Genomic DNA, 23,988 nt, shown 5'->3' with positions numbered 1-23,988 from the left:
GCTAAAATTACACAGAGAAGTATCTAATAATACCTGGTAGATAAGGTCAACCATATCTCTCCTATTAGTCATAATTATTATATCCTGCTACTCATTAAATTTTTTAAAATGGCTTCCAAAAAGAATCCATAATAAAACATTTTTTTAAAAGCTTTTAAAGGAATACTAGGAAAAGGAGAGAAAAAATTAAACCAGAGGGTTGGGGCTACAGTAGGCGACTATAATGAGCACAGGGCTCCTGGCAATTGTAAATGAGTCCAGAGCTCTCTGGCTGCCAAAGCAAACAGAGAAGCAGAAATGAGTTACCTCATTACCCAAAGTTAATCACAAGTGGAGGGGAAAGGAAAGATGTTGAAGCACATATAATGTATAGGATAACAACATTTCTTTTTTGCTTGTTTAAAGATTTATTCATTATTTGAAAGGCAGAGCTACAGAGAGAGGGAGAGACAGAGACAGAGAAATAGATCTTCTATCAGCTGGTTCACTTCCCAAAAGGCCACAACGTCTGGGGCTGGGTTGGCCTGAAGCCCAGGTCCAGGAGCTTCTTCCAGGTCTCTCATGTGGGAGCCGTGGCACAAGAACCTGATCCTCTGCTGCCTTCCCAGGAGCATTAGCAGGGAGCTGGATCAGAACTGGAGCAGTGGTGACTTGAGCCAGCACCCATGTGAGATGCCACGATGGCAGACAGACGGTTTTTACCCACTATGCCGCAATGCCAGCCCCCATTTCTTTAAAAATTATATATGAAAATATAAATACTCATATAACTATTCAAATATTCCTGAAGAGCATATGGGAAGTACCATTATTTGGAGTTGTGAAACTGGGATATGAAGAACTACAGAGCAGTAGATACCTCACTTCCTAACATTTACATACTGTTATACTCATTTGTTCCTGTCTTACAAGAAATATGCATTATTGTATAATATAAAATATAATACAATCTCTATAATTTTATAATTTATACATATATATCAATGAAAAAATAAAAGACAGCTGAAAGCCAATTAATTACATTTGATTCTGGAATTACACTATGAGACTAGCCCTTAATATTTTAATAATTTGGATTTTAAAAAGAAGGGCAAGTTGCTAATAATAGTGAAAGATCTATCAATTCAGAAAATAGTCTTACATCAAAAGAAAAATGTAAGAAGCACTTCAAAGGCAAATAACTGGAAATTTTATATCATTGATTTTATTTAAAAGTCATGTTACTAGGTGATAATGTTCCCAAATATATACAAAAGATTGAATACATACTAATAGGCCGAGCAATTATAGTCTACATTGAAGACCCTAAACACCAAAATCCTCAGACGTTCAATTCACTATGTAAAATGGCAGAGTATTTTCATCTACCTAGGAATATATTCCTTGATACTTTAAATCATCTCTGGATTACTAATAATACCTAATACAACATGAATGTTAAGTAAATTGCTGCTATGCTACATTATTTAGGGAATGATGACAAGAAAGAAAGAGTGTGTATATGTCTAGCACAGATTCAGATCCAGAACCCACCCATATGGAGAGATGACTGACTAAAACAAACACCACTGAGTTACACAATTTAAATGGATAAATAATATGGACTGTGAATTATAACTCAATTAAGCTATTTAAGAAAAAAAGTCAACAAGCAAAAATTTTCTTCGATTGCCTTCACAAATTTCTCTTCCATTATCTTTATCTTAACTGTTTCTGAGCCAATACTGCTAGAAGAAGAAGGAATTTAACCTAACCCAGTCATGTCTCTGTTGCAGATGGGTGTAAAGTCTTAGTTGTCACCCACACAATGCTACAGGGATGACAAACAAATTTTTTCAATGACAGTTACAAGGTGCCAGCCCATCTGTAGACTCCTAACTAGTAACAGAGCTTTTCCACTTAACTTCCTGAGTAAACGATATTTCTGAGTACCCAGCTATTTGAAAGGTTTGAATTCAAGTGCTCATGACAACTTATTCAAGTCCAAATTGTCAGGTTTGTAACCACTGGGAAAGCCACACATCCACAAACCGCATGCCTAGATTAGTCTTTTCCATGCCTTTGCTGCCTGCTGGAATACTGTGCCACCACCTCAGGATCCTGCAGTCTACCTAATGGAGCTGAAAATGGGAGGCCCCTCGGACAACATCTGAGCTCCTCTGCTCAGATGTGGAGCTGCACACCCACAGGCAGACGGCAGGCCAATCCCTTCCCATCTAACCCTAGAACCTCCCACCTCTCAAGTAAACACTATAACATTTGAGGTGACTGGACAGTCAAGCATTGATGAGACATTTCGAAAAAACTACAAAATCACATTTTTGTCGAGAATTTTCAGTTTCCTGGGTTGAATAACGCCACTTAGAAGGAATTAATGATACTGAAAGGAGGAAAAAGAATGAAAACTCTACAAACAGATCACTGAAAATATCCAGTCAATCATTACACAGAACTCAAAAGAATATTAGTGTAGCAGTACAGGCCATTAAATGGAACTTATATTGCTTTTCATTTTGATGACTACTTGGTTGATACCTGAAAGAAACTGTGCTCACTGAAACAATGCACTCACTACAAAACAACAGATGACTCAGTGCCACACTTCCAGGGAAGAAGTATGTTTGTGACCAAAATGGAGAAGCAGGTAATATTTCTTTATTCCTTAAGAAATAAACTGATGCAACAGATAAAACAATTATAAACATGCACTTCCAATTTACATTGTTAAATGAGCACATATGAAATGAAACATAGGCAAAGAACTGAATTATTCCATATATTGTTTAAAAACATACGTTAAAAAGGTAGAAAGTTAAGAGCCAGTGCTGCGAGGTAGAGTTAAGCCATTGCCTGTGGCACCAGCAACACATATGGGCATGAATTCAAGTCTGGACTGCTCCACTTCTGATCAAGCTTTGTGATAATATGCCTGGATGGCCCAAGTGCTTGGGGCCCTGCACCCATACGGAAGATCCAGATGAAGCTCCTGGCTTCGGCCTGGCTCAACCCTGGCAGTTGCAGCCACCTGGGGAGCGAATCAATGGATGGAAGACTCTCTTTCTCTCTCTCTCTCTCTGTAACTCTTTCAAATAAATAAATCTTTTTTTTTTTTTAAAAAAGGTAGAACTTTAGAATATCAACTCAAGTATATTCTGACAATGTATCCGAAATATTTGTGGAAACTAATCATCAGTGTATTACTATTAAGATGAGGTAAAGATACATGAGACTATTGGCTAACAAAGGAGCAATTTCCATGGTTCAATATTGAAGAGAAACCCTAAAAAAATGGTACAACTCTGCTGTAAAGAAAGATCATGTAAAGGTCTATGGACATGGCAGTCATGTTTGCTATTATTTCACACCTCACACCTCCTACTTCTGGAATTTCCAGGGAAAATTTGAATAAGAAGAAAACTGGCCCTCAATCTCTGACTTTCCACCACTGCCTAGATTTTCACCACGTGGAGATACCTCCCTCTTACTGAGACACACTCACCACAAATGTTCCCCAGCTCTTGCTTTGCTCTTCATTTCATTATATTCATAAAAGTCTTTTTTAGCAGTTGGATATAATTATAGTACAGAATACGATCTGAATAACCAAAAACCCATTAAAAAAAGGAGGATTCATTTTCATATGCCTTAAAACAGCTGAGACTTAAGTTGCTTTCAAGCAGACTGAGTTGGGAGGAAACCGAGTTTCCTTACTACAATTTTGGTTCACTTGAGATGCTCTCAAAGCCTGATGGTCCTAAGAGAACATGGAAAACTTATGGGGATGCATGTTCTGATAAATTTCTTCTCATTTTGATGTATCCTGGGGCTTTTCCAAGTCCTTTGAAAGCCAACAGGTCTGAGAGAATTCATAACATTTGAAGGGTAGGAATGTCAGTCTAGTCTGAGGTGCTTCAGAAAAGACATGAAAAATTGAATTCAAAGTTTACTTGGATACAAAAAATTTTTGAAATCCTTGCATAGTTTTCCATAATACACCTTTTCCATGACCTCTTGAAGATCTCTGACCATGACTGCTCAGGAATGATCAGAATTATTTCACCATAGAAAATCCAGCCTTCATTCCTTCTTCTAAATCCATTTTCCTTCCCTCTCTTTAGTTTCAGAGCATTATGTCACATAGAAGAATAAGACATTATTATCTTCCCTGTGCCAACTGGAATATAATTTAAAACAAAGTAAGAAGGGACAGGTGCTTAGTGTAGCAGTTAAGAAGCCATTTATGATGTCCACATCCAATGTAGGAGTCCCTGGCTTGTGCCTGGGCTCAGTTTCCAGTTACAGCTTCCTGCTAAGGTGTGGGGAGGCAGCAAGCAACTCAAGTATTAGAGACCCTGCCACCGAGTCAGATTGAGTCCTGGGATCCTGGCTTCAGTCTGGCCCGGGCCAACTATTGTGGGCATTTAGGAAATGGAATAACAGATGGAAGATATTTCTCTCTCTCTCTCTCTCTCTCTCTCTCTCTCTCTCTCTCTCATAACAGAGGGAAGATATTCTCTCTCTCTCTCTCTCTCTCTCTCTCTCTGTATAAGTAAATTAAAGTTAATAAATAAAAATTTAAAAAGAAAACAAGGTACAAATGATTGGCCTATGAGTTAAGATACCCATGTCCCACATCAGAGTACTTGAGCTGGAGTCTCATATCTATCTCCTGACTGCAGTGTCCTACCATGAAGAACTCGGGAGGTAGGTAACATGATGGCTCAAGTAATTGGGTCCCTGACAACTACATGGAAAATTTAGATTGAGTCCCTGGCTGCCAAGTTAGACACAACCCAGAATCAGCTTTTGCAGGGATGGGAGCTCTTTCTGTCCCTGACTCTCTTTTTCTTTATCTCTGTCTCTCAAATATTTTTTAAAATAAAGGAAACAAAAAATACTTTTAAAAAATGCAACAGAAAAGGAAGTGTGATCCCAAAGTCCTTACAAATAAGAAATGGAAGAAGAGGCAAACTAGAGAACTAACTCACCATAGATTAAATAAAAGATATTATGCTTCCTTGAAATCACAAAAAGCACCTCACAACATCCTCGATTCCCTGTTAAATGACCATGATTTCTGATGTGTATGTCAGACTTCCTTTTATTCAAAATGGTCTCAATCAATAACCAATTTTCCATAACATGGTAATCATTAATCAAATGTAATAGTTGCAGATCCTTATTTCTATAGCTCAAGGGTTCTGGATATTTTACAGGGAGAATGTCCCTTGAAGTTACATGCTCTGATTCGTTAAATCAGCCCTGAGCCCCAGAACCTTGTATCTCCCAGGGCAGGCTGTTTCCTCACACAACAGCCAGCATGTGGCAAGGAGATCAGAGGTGTGAACCATCATCTCTGTAACTCTGGGCCTCAGGAAACCCTGAGTAGGAACTGAGGTTCAATATAGGGGAAGAAACCTGTCATATATCAACCAATAGAAAATTAGCAGAATGTTTCCTTATACTCTGTTTAGATTATTCCAGGTAGACAGTGAGTTAATAAGCCAGGACACATAGCTCAATTAGCTACTCATAAGGAAAGAGCTTTACCTGAACTATGTCTATTAATGAAAAAAAATTAAGGAAAAGCTGAAAATGTTGGAAATTCTAAAGAAGCATAGTTAAAACAGCTCAGTAGTTTCCAAAGATGATAACTCTTTTTTTTAAAATTGTATTTAAGTTATACAAATTTCATGTATTTCGTATATGTAGATTTAGGAACATGGTGATAATTCCCATCCTACCCTCCCTCCCACTCATGATCCCACCATTCTTCCTCTTTCCTCTCCTATTCCTCTTTTACAAAGATTTATTTTCAGTTTACTTTATACTCATAAGATTAATCCTACAAAAGTAAAGAATTCAACAAATAGTATGAAGAAAAAAACACTGTTCCTCAATAGTAGAGCAAAGGCTATAAATAATCATCAAGTCCCAACAAGTGTCAACTTCACTCCTATAAGATTACCTTTTAGGTACTCTATTAGTTAACACAGATCAGGGAAAACATGTAGTAGTATTTGCCTTTGGGACTGGCTCATTTCACTAAGTTATAATGGTTTCCAGTTGTATCCATCTTGTTGCAAAGACAGGGTTTCACTATTTTTATGGCTGAGTAGTATTCCACAGTGTATATATACTATAATTTCTTTATCCAGTCATCAGTTGATGGGCATCTAGGTTGAGTCCATATCTTAGCTATTGTGAATTGAGTTGCAATGAACTTGGGGTACAGATAAGTCTTTCATATGCAGATTTCCTTTTGTTTGGGGAAATTCGTAAGAGATAGAAACTAATAGTTCAGGTGGCAGGTTTTTTTTTTTTTTAATTAATTAATTTATTTAAAAGAGCTAGCGAGAAAGAGATGGAGAGACAGAGAAAGAAAGATCTTCCACTCGCTGGTTCACTCTCCAGATGATCACAATGGCCAGAGCTGAGCCAGGCCAAAGCCGGGAGACAGGAAACAGGAGCTTCATCCAGACTTCTCACATGGGTGCAAGGGCCCAAACACTTGGGCAACCTTCTGCTGCTTTTCCCTGGCCATTAGCAGGGAGCTGAATCAGAAGTGAAGCAGCCAGGCCCATATGGAATGCTGGCGTCACAGGCAGTGGCCTTTCCAACAATGCCACAAGGCCAGCCTAAAGTGCAAGTTTTAAGCATTAGCATTCCTCACACATTTAAAAGAAAAGGGCTATATCACCCTCCTCCTAACAGTCCAATAATGAAAGAATACTATATGCATATGGATTTCAAAAAAAAGTATACACTGGGACAAGAGCTATGATAAAATATACAATTAAAAAGTCTTTTTTTTTTTTTTTTTGACAGGCAGAGTGGACAGTGAGAGAGAGAGAGACAGAGAGAAAGGTCTTCCTTTGCTGTTGGTTCACCCTCCAATGGCCGCTGCGGTAGGCGCGCTGCGGCCGGCCCACTGCGCTGATCCGATGGCAGAAGCCAGGTGCGTCTCCTGGTCTCCCATGGGGTGCAGGGCCCAAGCACTTGGGCCATCCTCCACTGCACTCCCAGGCCACAGCAGAGAGCTGGCCTGGAAGAGGGGCAACCGGGACAGAATCTGGTGCCCCGACCGGGACTAGAACCCGGTGTGCCAGCGCCGCAAGGCGGAGGATTAGCCTAGTGAGCCATGGTGCCGGCCCTATACTTTCAACTTTTGAAGCCTCCTCTCATGCATGGATTTCAAGAAGTTTTGTATCAAAATAAACTTATCTTTTAATTCAATTTTCTATAAGCTTTTAGAACTACTCTCACAGAATGGAGCATGTGGTATACATGGAATGTTATATACATGGAATGTTATATACATTCAATTCAGCCTTACAAAGGAAGGATATTTTGTCACATGCTACAACCTGCATGAACCTTGAGCACCTTATGTCTTGTATTGTATATCACTCACATGTGGCACCTAGAGCAGACACTTCAGAGATACAGGAAGTAGAATGATGGTTCCTAGCAACTGGGAAGGGTGTAGGCTGGAGAGCTGTTATATAATAGGTATAGAGTCTCCTTTTAAGATGATGGAAAACTTCTGGATATGGTTCGTGATGACAGTTGTACCACACTGTAAATGTACTTACCACTGAACTGCAGCTTTAAAATGGCTAAACTGTCATATTTTATATTACATGTGTACTATGGTTCATATGCTTCACCAAAATTTTTTGAAGATCATATTTATAGTCAGAATAAGACAACAGAGCAGTGAATTCAAAGTCAGAAAAATAAGATTGATCAGTATTATTCAAAATGGCACTTATGTGAGGCCACAGGAAGAAACAGAAGGTAGACTGATAAATTGTATCAGTTACTATTCCCTTGGCTGATTCTTTGGTCCCCACAATGGAATTTCGCCACTTTGATGTGAAGCTCTTATGCAAAGCACAACTGTACCCAACTGCCCTCTTCCTGAAGGCCACCTGCCAGCAACCGCCACCCCAGCCCACCTCAATTCATCTTCCCACTGCACCCACACACACTCCACAGCAGAAGAGGCAACAATGTCCTGCAGGAAGCCTGAAACCAAGTCAGTGCTGTGCCTGTGAAGATCAACTCTCTATTCTCCATGATCTACAAAGACATAAGATACAAACCAGAAATTGCAAACTGAAAAGCCTAAAACAGACATGCAGATAGCACAATGCACACCATGATCTGTGTGTAAGAGAAGCAACAGCACAATCCCAATACTACACAAGGCACAACCTCAAGTGTTGGGGAATATACAGTGGCTGGCAGGCACTTATAGCCACATGCAAAGTCACTGTTATCAAGTCTACTGATTTTTGTTCAAGAGGAATTATTTTAAACTACTGGAAACATCTTGGATGTGGAATAGAACTGTAGATTCACGTTTGAAGTTAGATTATGATTTGTGGATTTATTTAGTCTGGTCTTTGATGAGCTGAGAGAGGGAAATCTGATTTGGAGGAGTTTGGAGTGGTACGCTGTGGCCAGAGAGCTTGCAGATGTCCCTGAAAACCATGCTAAGGAAAAATTGTTTACTACTGCCCGTGTAGTAAGAAGGGGTTTCCAGACATTTGTTGAAATAACTCTTGTACCACCACGGTAAACAAATTGAAAATATGAGAAAGGAGGACTAGCTTAAAAATGTAATTTGAGGATTTCATTAAATTCTTCAAATAAAAATCTACCACTCTTTAACATTTTTTAATTAATAACTCTACAAGTCTATATGTGCTTCTTTTGAAAGTCTGAGGCAATGAAATGGAACTATTGGTCACACCGTCAGGCTCTAATTTCTGTGAAATAGCTATAAAAGTACTGTCTGAAAAGAAAACTGTTTGCTCACCCCAGTGTCAACAAAAGGTTTTCAGTCAGAAATGGAGATTTTTTCCCATTCCAGTTTTGGAGCTAGGCTTCATAAAATCTCCAATTTTAGGTATCAAAATAATTAAAACTCATTAAATATTTGTCAGCATTATTGACATATATACACATATAAAAGGAAGATGAAATATATTCAATTAACACTAGGAAAGCAAAAATAACCTTAGTCAAATTGTCCACTAGGATTTGTTCCATGCTACTTATGATTCAATCTAATATGTAACAGAGGGCTAAAAGACACAAGGAAAAATATTTAGACTAAATCAAAATCATAAATCTTTTATTATTACATTCCCTTATAAATCTGGCAGCTTTCACTGAACAGAGCACACCAATTTCTTTATTGGTGTCCCCAGCTTCTATACCAGCTTTGGAAAATCTAAATAAATTCTAATGGTAGTGATTTTAGATCAGGTATTATTTATTTATAAGTCAAAAATGATCACAATGTTTTTTAAACAAAATTCAAAAACTAAGTCACAGGTAAGCTACAAAATCAAATATACATATAAACACTTCAAATATTATTCTATCAAATTTCTCCATGGAAAACACAGACTATAGAAATACAGCTCAAAATCACAGAATTACATAGTATTTCATATGCCAGGTAGCCTGAAGGGGTTAACTGAACTGACGAAGGTAGAAAGAGAAATGATTTCAAAGAAATCTAGTATTAATTTTTTTTTAAGATTTATTTATTTACTTGAAAGTCAGAGCTACATGGAGAGAGAAGGAGAAGCAGAGAGAGAGAGAGAGAGAGAGAGAGAGGGAGGGAGGAAAGGTCTTCCATCCGCTGGTTCACTCCCCAGTTGGCTGCAATGGCCGGAGCTGCACCGATCCAAAACCAGGAGCCAGGAGCTTCTTCCAGGACTCCCACATGGATGCAGGGGCCCAAGGACTTGGGCCATTTTCTACTGCTTTCCCAGGCTATAGCAGGGAGCTGGATAGGAAGTGGAGCAGCCGGGACTTGAACCAGCACCCATATGGGATGCAGGCACTGCAGGTGGCGGCTTTACCCCCTACGCCACAGTGCCGGACCCTCTACTAGTATTAATTAAATCAGTGGTGTTCTAGCATCATGGAAGTTTACTGTGACTGCTCTGTACTGAAAACTCGTATCACTTACGTCCTCAAGCTCAATTATGTCCATTGGCTTCTTTCCAAGGGCATCTTACCCTTCTTCCCATGTATGTAGTCTAACTGGTACAAATCCTAACACTTTCACTAGGGCCTTTTTTACCAATCAATAATTCAATGTGGGGAGCCTTGCAACCCCTTAATTTCATTTTTTAGCCAATGCTGCAGATACCAAAGTAAAATTCAGAAGTATTATTGTCCTGTCTCATATTGATCATCTTGTCCTCTCCATAAACTTTTCCCTCAGAGTAAAAATGCATTCAGATCTCTGACTTTGCTAAAAAGAAATCTCCCAGCCCTTTTTTTCCTCTCAACATATCTGTGGCATTTGGCCCCACTATAAAAAATATATATATATATACTGACTAACTCATCAAGCACTGATTTTTTTTTGAAAGTAGATCACTGTGAAAATTAAAAAACAGAATAAGAAATGCAGGAAGAGGGAGGGTAGGAGCATTGGCAGGAGTGAGGTGGGGTGGGAAGTATCACTATGCATCTAAATCTATAAATATGAGATAATGAATTTGTTCACCTTAAAAAATAATTAACTATTTTTTTTTAAAAAAAAGCATTTGTTTTTAAATCTAAGTTCCCAGAGCCATCTATTCAAACAGCCTCCTAACCTCTGAGTTCCTATACTAGCTTAGTAGTATATTGCTAGGTGCTGGCTGGACATCTCTGGCTAGGGTGCTGACATACTCTTCTTCAGAAAGTGATTCTCATCCCCCTCCCACTGCCCCCTCTGCCCAGCCTCAACCAACCTCAGCTTCAGTCTTTCTGGGAAGGGCCCTTCTGACCACCAAATCTTGTGTTCTGAGCTGAAATTTTGGAAGCACCTCCAATTCTTCTCTATCTTCTCTCCCACAACCTTATAACCAGACACCAGTGGCTGCTTTTCAGCATGTCTAACTGTCCAAATATATGCCTGCTTTTTTAAATTTTTTGCCAACAGTTCCATTCTTTATTGATCCATGCCTGAAATATTAATAGTGCCATCATAGCCGATCTCCCCTTCTTTCCGTGACACTTCCAGTAACTACGTTAAACATTTGGCAAGATCAATCTTTCTAAAGCACAGCAGCCCTTCCTTTGCCCAAAACCATAAGTAACATCCTCAAAACTAGAAAGAATCAAGGTCAAATTCTTTTATAAGAAATCCTATGTCCTTTTCCTTCTTTTTTTTTTTTTTTTTTTTTTTGACAGGCAGAGTGGACAGTGAGAGAGAGAGAGAGAGACAGAGAGAAAGGTCTTCCTTTGCCGTTGGTTCACCCCTCAATGGCCGCTGCGGCAGGCGCACTGCAGCTGGCACACCGTGCTGATCCGAAGCCAGGAACCAGGTGCTTCTCCTGGTCTCCCATGGGGTGCAGGGCCCAAGCACTTGGGCCATCCTCCACTGCCCTCCCGGGCCACAGCAGAGAACTGGACTGGAGTCCTCTTCCTTCTTTACCTCCATTCTCTCTGCCAGAAACCCAACATGAAACACTTACCATGTTGCCAATTTTCCCAACTAGAGATATTCTCTCTCAAATCAGAATGACTGTAGACTTTGTGCTCATTTTTCAATAATTATTTCATTCTAGTTACTTTATGTTATGACTAAAGAGACACCATTTTGCTGCCCTACTAAACTCCAGAGTTTATCAGTCATTTATTTTTCACCTTCCTATCTGTCCACCAATGCAGGTTAATTGCTGCAGACGGGTAATGTTAAACTGTTATTTCATGCCAGGAGTAAATTCCATAGTCAACCTTTTCTTCAAGCCTTGAAATCACAAGAAACACTGACAAAGCAAAGAATGAAGTGGGAATACAGGAAACAAATATTTTCTCTTTTTATAACTTCAAAGGCTCTGACACTATTATATGAAAAACTTCAAACTGCTGACTTGGTAAGCTACCTAAAAGAGGACTCTCCTTTTTTTCCCACTAACTTCTACATGCCACTTGAAATTAAAACCAACCCTCCGGCCGGCGCCGTGGCTCAACAGGCTAATCCTCCGCCTTGCGGCGCCGGCACACCGGGTTCTAGTCCCGGTCGGGGCACCGATCCTGTCCCGGTTGCCCCTCTTCCAGGCCAGCTCTCTGCTGTGGCCAGGGAGTGCAGTGGAGGATAGCCCAAGTGTTTGGGCTCTGCACCCCATGGGAGACCAGGATAAGCCCCTGGCTCCTGCCATCGGAACAGCGCGGTGCGCCGGCCGCAGCGCGCTACCGCGGCGGCCATTGGAGGGTGAACCAACGGCAAAAGGAAGACCTTTCTCTCTGTCTCTCTCTCTCACTGTCCACTCTGCCTGTCAAAAATTAAAAAAAAAAAAAAAAAAACCAACCCTCCTCCTTGTTCTATAGGGGATCCACCTCAACCTACGAATGAAATAGAGTAATAAGTAATTTAAAACATTTAAGGGTATTCACAAAACAGCCTTAAACACAACTGTGCCAACACCGTTATTTCCAAATTGTGCCATCAATGTTATTTACAATTACAAAAGGTGATGAAAGGTGTATTTTTATCTGAATTTCTTAAATGATTGAGAAAATGACTACAGGATCCAGCTTTGTTAACTTCATTATTTCCACTAAGATTGATAAAATATAGGGCTAAATCAGTAATTTCAACTTCTTTCAGATTACAGATAAAGAAACTGAGGCACAGAGACTTAACTGATTTGATTCAATTCATGAAACTAATAAAGCAGTCAGGACCCATACCCAAGTATTTAGTCCTCTATTCAGCAGAGCCACTACTTTGGCTGATAGAGTGAAACCAATAAGAAAATGAGTTTATATAGAAGATATTTTTTTAAAAAAAATGAAACTTGATTTATCAGGAGGAATGCCATTGCACCCATTTTTCTGTGAACTATCACACATACAAGATAGTCCAAATATAAGGTACACCACTGTCTGTCTGTATCCTAGTATTCATGGAAATGCAAATAATCTTGTCTTAACATTAATTAGTTTTATCTCATTTCTTAAAGTAGAGGTTATTCAGAATGAAATCAATATCATCTGGCGCTGTGACGCAGTGGGTTAAAGCCCTGGCCTAAGCGCCAACATCCCATGTGGGCGCCGGTTCTAGTCCCAGCTGCTCCTCTTCCGATCCAGCTCTCCGCTGTGGCCTGGGAAAGCAGTAGAAGATGGCCCAATTCCTTGGGCCTCTGCACCCACGTGGGAGACCCAGAAGAAGCTCCTGGCTCCTGGCTTCAGATCAGCGCAGCTCTGGCCATTGTGGCCATCTGGAGAGTGAACCAGCGGATGGAAGATCTCTTTCTCTCTGTCTCTACCTCTCTCTGTAACTCTGTCTTTCAAATAAATAAAATAAATATTTTTTAAAAAAGAAATCAATATCATCTGCAACAATCATTTTCCAATACAAGAGCAACAGTTATTTTTCAAAGCAGATGGGAGTTTCTTCCATCCTTTCCTGTTTTCTAGAGCTAAATTTCCACTCTGTGAGGAAACATATTTAAAAGACCCATTTATAAATAAAACCCTGTAAATGTATCCTTTGATTAAGTATTACTACACTATGAAACATGATTTCCAATGTATCTGTAAAGATATTAGGAAAAAACACACATTATTTGTCCATCTAAAACTAATAAACCATCATATATTTTATATCAAGTGATCCCATATATTTTTCTAGATGGCTATTATTCTTAAATTTAATGTAATAATATTATTAATATTTTCCTTATTGTAGGTAACTTTCTGTTTTAATATAACATATTTATCTGATGATAGACTTAGTGTTTATTAGCAGTTTAAAAAACAAAATATTCAACTGGTTATTAAAATTTAATGAAAATTTTCAGGAAATATTTCATAATTATAATAAAAATTTATTGTTACTAAGATAAAGTAAGTCTCTAAAGGGATGAGCAAAAATAAGCAAGAGTTTTAAACAAAGTAATCATATTCAAGAAAAGGAAGACAGACCAAGGGGAGGAGGTGGAGGAGGAAGCAGCAAAGAAAGAAAAGGGAGAAGAAGAGACAGAGGTAAAAGTGCAGAAAGAGAAGGAAAAATGTACATCTTCTCTTCCATAGCAAACAGATCAGTGCAATAGTCCACCTGAGCATTTACCAGGAAATGAAGCAGATTTCTTTTTTAATTTGACAGAGTTAGATAGTGAGAGAGAGAGAGTCAGAGAGAAAGGTCTTCCTTTTCCATTGGTTCACCCCCTAAATGGCCACTATGGCCGGTGCTGTGCCGATCCGAAGCCAGGAGCCAGGTGCTTCCTCCTGGTCTCCCATGCGGGTACAGGTGCCCGAGCACTTGGGCCATCCTGCACTGCCTTCCCAGGCCAAAGCAGAGAGCTGGACTGGAAGAGGAGCAACCGGGGCTAGAACCCAGTGCCCATATGGAATGCCGGCGCTGCAAGGCGGAGGATTAACCAAGTGAGCCACGGCGCCTGCTCTCATGAAGCAGATATTTATAATACTCTTGAGTTGGGAATCCTATATTCAGGGTAAAGGACAGGGCGAGGATTGAGGAGCCAAGAGAATCCGACAGGTGAACACTGCTAATGGTTGTACCTTTCCCAATCAAGCAGCAGTGACATCCGCCTGTTTCACATACCCAGACTGCATGTTGGTTATCTAACTATGGGTGCTGAATAATACTGTACTGGGGTGACTCTTAAGACACGAGGATCTTCTCATTTACACCTGCTCCACTTAGGTACACAGGGGACAGCACCAATAGTGATCCCAGACATCAAACCTGCCTCTTACATCTCCTTAGAATCGTTTTCTACTCCCCTCTTTTTCCTTTATTATTTTAGACCCCAAAGTTACAATAATCCCTTATTCCCTCCTCATTTTGCTGATAATATCACCAACAGGGCAGCAAGATTAAAAGGGAGAAAAACAAAAAAAAAGAGTCTGTCTGGGAAAAGTTAATCCCCAGAGCTTTCTTGTCCCCGTTCACCAGGCCTCTATTAGGGAAGGCATGTTTTTGTGAAATACAGAAACAGAGACGCAGAGATGGAAAAATGTAGTAAGAAAACAAGTACTTTTGGATGCTACTTCTCATTTATGCACATTGACAGCAGAAAGTTAACATCTCCAAAATAATCCATTTTAAAGTGTTACAGTTCTTACCTTTTATAAACTACGCTTTTTTCAAAATGATTTTTAAAATAAGAAAGGCCTACAAGCCTACCAGTTAAGCATATGGTGCCTTTATTAGAACAGGAACAGAAGCTAAAAGGGCAATAGCACACACACAGAGATTAATTTGCCTAGGTGTAAGAGTTAAAGGAACCAATATTGGAGAAAAACATATTAGCCAATAAAATCCAAATGGAGAGTTTAGCAGCACAGGTGGGTACTTAAAAATGATTTAAATGAACTGGCACGTAGTGGTGACATTTTCCATTCTGCAATCATGGCCATCACAATGATCTCATTAAATTCACAAGCTAACCCAAAATAAGCCAGGCTCAATATAAGCAGAAGGCATCTGAAGTAAACCGACACAAGCAGACTCCAATATATAACATCCCATCTGCATTCTCAACCAAAAAGAGAAAGACAGACAGACAGACAGATGCCCATAGGCACATGGGATAGCTGGCACTGGTAAAGAATTCTGACTCCTCAAGCCAGGCCCACACTGAACAATCCACGTGTTCTAAAGGTCTCACACTGAGACCCTTCGCTGGTGGTCCAGTGCTTCATCACCCAAGTAGTTTTAAAATGCTTCCTTATTTCTAACTCAAGAGTAATATAAACGCTAATTCACAAAATCACACTCTCAAATGGAGTGAGAACCTTTTCCCCTCAACATTTTTTTTTTTAAATTTAAGAGGCAGACAAAAAGGGAGAGAACAATCTTTTTTTTTTTTTTTTTTTTTTTGGACAGGCAGAGTGGACAGTAGAGGGAGACAGAGAGAAAGGTCTTCCTTTTGCCATTGGTTCACCCTCCAATGGCCGCTGCGGTAGGCGTGCTGTGGCTGGTGCACCGCGCTGATCCGATGGCAGGAGCCAGGTGCTTCTCCTGGTCTCCCATGGGGTGCAGGGCCCAAGCACTTGGGCCATCCTCCACTGCACTCCCTGGCCACAGCAGAGAGCTGGCCTGGAAGAGGGGCAACCGGGACAGGATCGGTGCCCTGACCGGGACAAGAACCCGGTGTGCCGGCGCTGCAAGGCGGAGGATTAGCCTAGTGAGCCGCTGCGCCAGCTAATCTTTTCTTTTTTGACAGGCAGAGTGGACAGTGAGAGAGAGACAGAGAGAAAGGTCTTCCTTCTGTTGGTTCACTCCCCAATGGCTGCTGCGGTAGGTACACTGCGGCTGGCGCACTGCGGCCGGCGCACCGCGCTGATCCAAAGCCAGGAGCCAGGTGCTTCTCCTGGTCTCCCATGGGGTGCAGGGCCCAAGCACTTGGGCCATCCTCCACTGCACTCCCGGGCCACAGCAGAGAGCTGGCCTGGAAGAGGACCAACCGGGACAGAATCCGGCTCCCCGACCGGGACTAGAACCCGGTGTGCCGGCACCGCAGGCGGAGGATTAGCCTCTTGAGCCGTGGCGCAGGCCTAGAGAACAATCTTGTATCCACTAGTTCACTCCCCAAATGCCCAAAACAGCCCTGGTTGGAGCCAAAGCTGGGAACTAGGAACCCAATGCTGGTCTCCCACATGGGTGGCAAATACACAACCGCTTGAGCCATCACTGCTGCCTCTCAGAGTCCACACTGATAGGAAGCTGGAGGCAGGCAGGGAGTCCGGGCACTACAACATGGGATGCAGGTCTCTCAACCGCTAAGCCAAATGCCCACCGGAGGAGAGATCTTCAGAGGCCACTTTGAAGTCCTCTTCTGTAACATGAGGTTCATCTGACATTGTCTTTTTCATATTATGTGATAGAGGTGGGATAGTTTTTATTTGGGGTACATTGGGAAACTCAAACAAATTCAGAGCAAATTCCCATTGATTAAAAAGCTCTCCATGCAGGATGAGAAAAGCTTTCAGCACTAAGACTTTCACAAGGGACATTAACATCATTTCCATGTGAACAACCAATAGTTTTAAAGGTAAAAGGAGCTTCCATATCCTGAAAGGTTGTAAAGTTGGATTCTACCTCCTTAGATATCATTATAAAGTGATGACCACACTGCCAGCTCCCCACCATATATTCATTACAAAAGTACAATTGCTTCTTTAAGCCATTAGTATTATTTGGCATTTTAACCATGCTTTTCACACTAAATGATGCTGTTTTCATTTAGGAACCCACCGATCAATTTGGTCCATCTAGAAATGCAACCTGTATTCTGATGAAGGAGCATGTCTGCTCCTCTCTCTCTCAAATAAATAATAAAAATCTTTATAAAAAATTTTGGCCACATTTATTGATTTTAAAAAGGTAATAACAACCCCAAAGCTGACTAGCCTACTGATATTATAAAATGTATACTATACATTAACTAATTTGATAGGAATTTAGTGTACTTACTCAAATTCAATCCTATAGAGAGAAAATCCACATTATGCCACTATGACCTTGAGACTTTTATGAGTTTAAACTTACTATGATCATGAAGCAATGATGTCTAATATAATAGGCTGTTTGCTAAGTGTCAACAAAATCAATAATTATACTTTTAACAAATAAAGTTTTATTCTATCAAGAGTTATGCATGACTGATTTAACTCTCAGCTAAGAAAACCTCTTCTCAAAAGAATACAAATTCTGATGAGAGGGACATAATATGCATTAAATATACCTAAATGTATCATTTTAAATCTTTGATTATAAACAAAACATAATTGGTATTCTCTCTTGCCTTTTATTATTGTTGTGTTTGATGATGCAGTACAACGCTTAGCTCTAACTAACACAGTGCATGAGCACAAAGTATTTTAATTCTCAAATATTAATTAGAGGACAACAACTGAGCAAAGAGTATCACAATGTTGAGTATATAGTAGGCACAAAAACAAATGTGTTGAATTAAAAGGGAGAGAATGATCTTGTGGGGGAAGCAGGACACACAGCAGACTCATAGAATGGCAAATGCCCAAAACAGCACTCCTGCCTCTGAATCAACCCTTGGGACATTCGGATCTGGCTAAAAGGTCCATGAGAGTCTCACAGGCATGGAAAGCCATGACACGGAGGCAAAAAACAATCTAAATGAAAGACCCTGGTGAACAAGACCCCAGCAGAAGGAACAGGCCATCAAGGAGAGAGGCGCCTTTCTCTGAAGGGAGGAAGGAACCTCCACTGTGATACGGCCTTGACTAAACAAGTTCAGAGTCGGTGAACTCAAGGGACTTCCATAGCCTAGAGAGCTCATAGCAAGAGTCTCGGGTGATTGCTGACGTCACAAATAAGAGTGCCAATTGTTAAATCAACAATGGGAGTCACTGGGTACATGCTCCCCATGTAGGATCTCTGTCCTTAATGTGTTTTACTATGAAACTTAAAAACAACACTACTAGTCGAACAGTACCCTATACCTTGTGCGGTTGTGTGAATGCAGCCTGTTGAAGTCCTTGCTTAGTATATACTAAGTTGATCTTCAGTATATGAAGGTAATTGAAAATGAAACTCGATAAAGGGCGGGATGGGAGAGGGAGAGAGAGGGGAGGGCCACAGGAGGGAGGGAGGTTGGGGGGGAAGCCACAACAATACAAAAGTTGCACTTTGTAAATTCCCATTTATGAAATAAAAATTTTTAAAAAATAATAAAAATAAAGTTCAAAGTGTTCATTTTTAAAATTTATTGATTAATGATTTCTAAAAGCATTTGAGGCAAACACATTTTGAAAATTAATTCAAAAGTCTTTTAGTCTGGAACGGGGCCATCAAAGAAGGAGGTACCTTTCTCTGAAGGGAGGAGAGAACTTCCACTTTGACTATGACCCTATCGGAATAAGATCAAAGTCAGCGAACTCTAAAGGCTTCCATAGCCCTGACAACTCATGACTAGAGCCTAGGGAGATTGCTAACGCCATGAACAGGAGTGTCAAATTGTTAAGTCAGCAACAGGAGTCACTGTGTACTTACACCCCATGTGGGATCTGTCCTTAACGTGTTGTCTAATGTGAAGTGATGCTATAACTAGTACTGAAACAGTATTTGTATACTTTGTGTTTCTGTGTGGGTACAAACTGATGAGGTCTTTACTAATTATATACTGAATTGATCTTCTGTATATAAAGATAATTGGAAATGAAAAAAAAACAACCTGGTGTTAAATTGGAAATGGCATAGAAAATTAATTAATTTTAAAAAAATATTATGTAGGATCTCTGTCTTTAATGTGCTGTACACTGTTATTTAATGCTATAACTAGTACTCCAACGGTAGTTTTTTCACTTTGTGTTGCTATATGGGGCAAACTGTTGAAATCTTTACCTAATATATACTACACTGATCTTCTGTATATAAAGAGAATTGAAAATGAATCTTGATGTGAATGGAAGGGGAGAGGGAGCGTGAAAGGGGAGGGTTGCGGGCGGGAGGGAAGTTATAGGAGGGGGGAAGCCATTGTAACCCATAAGCTGTACTTTGGAAATTTATATTCATTAAATAAAAGTTTAATAAATGAAAAAAAAATCTTTTAGTCTGTAACTAAAGTACAGTTATTCTTTCCCATGTTTGGTACAAGCCTAATTGGCACTGAAACATACAAATTCCAATTTCAAGTTGAAGATTAGTTTATAGCAAGGTATTCCTAGGTATTGAAGAAATATTTATTAAGGAGTATTATATTCAAGAGGACATTTCCCCAGGAGTATCATCAATAAAAAATAAACATAATTTTAGAAATTAAAAGAAAAAAATCAACCAAAAAAATTTCCAAATATGGAAGTAGTGTCATATTACAGAGGAGAAAACCTCCAATTGATGTCCCAAAGCTTCCTTTTTCCAATGTATGACAATGACATAAAAAATTATTACCCTAATTATAACTCTCAAACAGTAACAGATGGCTTCTCCGAATGGTCTCTGTACCTTTTAATTTAGTTTGCAAAAAAGGATCCATCTTCTGAATTACAATGTAAGTGCATTAACACTCGCATGAATTCTCTTTAAAACACCAAGGTGCAATTTACTCAAACAAGCTTTTAGAGACACAATACAATATGAAGTAAGGGATTTCCCAATGGTCTGCTAAATTTGGATTATCTGGAGAAATGGGTGGAATGCGTATTTCAGACAATTCTCCCTAAACTCTCACGCAAGCTCAGAGTGGTCCTGGGCAATAATTTGAGATTGTGTTCCCTTGCGATTACATTCCCCAGAGCAGCGCTGTGCAGATTATTAAATACTGCAACAACCTGGGCATGCACAGCAGGACTAATGGACACTTATGAGGAGCTGAAGAAAATTGATGCATTCCTAAAGAGAAGTCCCCCTCAACTCTGCTGAGATGAGCTACAGAAGTACAGGGACAAACCTCACTCACTCTAATGAAAACCCCACAGGGATCAAACTCAAGAACATAGCATGGATACAGTGACTGTAGACGGGAAGATGGGCAAAGCAAGTGTAACTCAACAGTCACAGTTTTGGCTTTCATATATATGAACTCAGAAGGTCTAGCTCTATGAATAGAACTTGCTTATGCTGCCACCAGGAATTAGCAGCCAAAAGCAAATAGGGGTATCAAACAGAAGGGACTTGCTGTTTCTGACTTGTAGTTATACTAGTTTAAATTCAGGACATATCAAACAAAATCAGTACATAATAATTTAAGAATAACTGATTGATGGTAGGGATTGCAATACTGGGCCAGTGGATGATTAAAAATATACTTAGTTTGGAAAAATATATATATATATACTTAGTTTGGGGTGGGCATGTGACAAAGGGGTTAAGTCATCCCTTGGAACACCCACATCCCATAAAAGAGTCCCTGGGTTTAAGCACTAACTTTGCTTCTGGTCCCACTTCCTGCTAATGTGCACCTGGGAAGCATCAAGTGATGGCACAAGTAGCTGGCCCCTGTCACCCATGTGGGAGACCCAGATTGATTTCTAGGGGCTCCTGACTCTGGCCCGGCCCAGCCCTGGCTGCCGTGGGCCTTTGGGAGTGAATCAAAGGATAGATGATGAGTGAGTGAGTGAGTGAGTGTGCGTGTGCGTGTGCGCGTGTGTGTGTGTGCTTTTCAAATAAATATTTTTAAAAAATATTCTTAGTCTAAAAAAAATATTCTTAGTCTATGTCACCATATAATTCATCTGTGTACTACAGAGCACTTCTATTCCTGCTCTCCAGAGTCACAGTGTGGGTGATCTAATTCAGCCAAATGTGGAATCAAATCATTAAGAACTTACAATGTGTGACAGGTAGAAGACAAAGACGGAGCACGTTCCTGTCTAATCCCAGTGAAAATTATCCTCTGATCTCTCAAGAGATCAATTCCTATTGACCCTGAAAATAGCCAACAGTGTAACAGTTTTACAGCACTAGTTCACATGAAAAATCAATAATGCGGGTCTGAATGGAACCCATAGGGCTTTATTCAATAATAGATTTCTGTTCACAGATTCAAAGGCAAAGACATCATCAGTAAAAGCCATAAACAGTCTTCCGAGAAGTCTGACAGATTTCTTCACAGGTGGTGGAGCACTCCAGTGGACGCGCTATGCCAACGGCCACCTGGGCCTGGTGTGGAGCCTGGCACGAGACTCACAGGCTCACGATGCACAAGAGCAGCATGGCGTGGATTTCAGAGATGCCAGCCGATGGGCAAGTGGGCACACGACTTTTGGAGGCTAAAGAATTCTTTTCTTGATAATGAATTTGAAAGGCATGCTGGGTTTTATTAGAGGCTATTAAATAACTATAGTAACACAGATGAAAATCAAATAAAAAGATGTTCACTTTGGCTGATTTTCCATTATATGAATTTGACCTCTATTTTTTAACCTAAAAAAAAAAAATCTACTGAAGTAAAACATATCACAGAAAATGCACACTTCCAAAGCAACCACTGATCTGTGATGGTCTAGGAAATACATATAACTGGTTCACAATTGTGATTAGCATTACAATGCTTGCAGCTACAAATTGTTATGGTTGTTGCTTAATCTAAACAATTTATTAAGTTATATCTCATCTGTATGATTCCTTTTTATAATCTGATGATATTCATTAAATTGTCTTTAAATTATAGCCCCAAACTCCAATTTATTTTACTTTTTTTTTTTTTTTTGACAGGCAGAGTTAGATAGTGAGAGAGAGAGAGAGACAGAGAGAAAGGTCTTCTTTTTCCGTTGGTTCACCCCCCAAGTGACCGCCACGGCCGGTGCGCCACTGCATTGTAGCCAGCACGCTGCGCCAATCCGAAGCCAGGAGCCAGGTGCTGCCTCCTGGTCTCCCATGCACCCCCATGCGGGTGCAGGGCCCAAGGACCTGGGCCATCCTCCACTGCCTTCCCAGGCCACAGCAGAGAGCTGGACTGGAAGAGGGGCAACCGGGACAGAATCCGGCGCCCCGACCGGGACTAGAACCTGGGGTGCCGGCGCTGCAGGCGGAGGATTAGCCTAGTGAGCTGCGGTGCTGGCTCAAACTCCAATTTATTAACTAGTTCTTAAGCAACAATGCTGATCATAACTAACAGTGAGGATTATTTATGCAATAGTTCAGAGTCAAGAGTTCTTAAATATGTCCCACTGCTTATCTAGTCCAGAAAAAAAATGAGTTGAACATAGTATAAAACCTCACACATCTTTAGGGTCCAATTCTATTACTGAAAAGGAATCGACATGGAAACCAGTGAAAAATGGTCTCTGAGACAGTGAGAGTAGTACAGAGGTCCTGTGGTAGGCACCAGTGTCGTGTGCAAAGAGGTTAATGTGGCACAATTGTCATTAGCCAGGTGACTTGAATTCAAAAAAAAAAAAAAGTTCAAGAAACAAATAGAACTATGTAAGACTTCATAAGGCAGGTGGAGGTGGGTGGCCTGGATTTTTTTTTTTTATAAGCATGATAGGAAGCCTTTGGGAGTGTTTCAAACAGAGAACTGACATGACTTGATTTATGGTTCTAAAAGATCAGCAGGGCTGTCGATTAGACTGTAGGGTAGTAATAAGAGAAGGAAAAATAAAACCAATTCAATGGCTAGATTTTTTTCCAGTTAAAATGATATGGCTTTGATTGATTAACAATGAAGTTAGGGAGAAATGGTTGTTTAAGTGTACATGTTGGAGGCAGAAGTCAATGTCCTTACTGACATAGACCAAGTAGGAATGGAAGATAAGGCAGGTGACAAAGTGAGTACTCAGGCATTCCACGTGGGGTTATGGTTGGAGCTAAAGGATTCAGAAACTGACCATGAAGGAAGTGGTAGGGTGAGAATGGGTAGCACATGAGCACAGAGAAATCCCCAGGCCAGATGTCTCAAGGATGGGCTTCCCAAAAGTAACTGCTCAGTTAGCAAAGCAGCATGAGACACGGGGACTCCTACAGAGAGAACAGACTGTACAGGTGGAGAGAATACTAACCCACTAAGGCTCCAAGTTAAAAGATTAGATCTACATATTTGAGAAACTGAATTAATATCCTATAATGATGAAAGCCAAATAATATTGGAAATGGCTTTGAAGAAGTTACACAGCTGATAAGTGTTCAACTTTAGAAAAAAAAGATTAATTTTTGGGATCAGCATTATGGAGTAGCAAGTAAAGTTGCCACCTGTTGGGCCGGCACAGTAGGCAAATCCTCCTCCTATGGTGCATTGGTTCTAGTCCCGGCTGCTCCTCTTCAGATCCAGCCTAGGAAAAGCAGTGCTTGAGCCTCTGCTACCCATGTCGGAGACCCAAAGAACTCCTGGCTCCTGGCCCTGCCCCGGCCATTGAGGCCATCTGGAGAGTGAACCAGTGGATGGAAGATCCCTTTCTCCTTCTCTGTCTCTGTCTCTCTCATACTCTGTCTCTCTTTCTCATGCTGCCTGTCATTAGCAGTCTTGAAATGCTACACCATAACACTGGCCTCAACATTCAACTTTAAAAAGCAAATTT

At 40.3% G+C, this 23,988-nt stretch overlaps 1 protein-coding gene across 5 annotated transcripts in view; it reads right to left on the bottom strand.

Annotated features, from left to right (window-relative positions):
• UTRN (utrophin) overlaps positions 1–23,988 on the bottom strand; it is a 591,543-nt gene that overhangs the window by 218,174 nt on the left and 349,381 nt on the right. The window lies entirely within an intron of this gene.

This window comes from Lepus europaeus, chromosome 3, assembly GCF_033115175.1.
Source record: "Lepus europaeus isolate LE1 chromosome 3, mLepTim1.pri, whole genome shotgun sequence".
NCBI classification, from domain to species: domain Eukaryota; kingdom Metazoa; phylum Chordata; class Mammalia; order Lagomorpha; family Leporidae; genus Lepus; species Lepus europaeus.
This window is presented reverse-complemented; position numbering and strand designations above follow the sequence as displayed.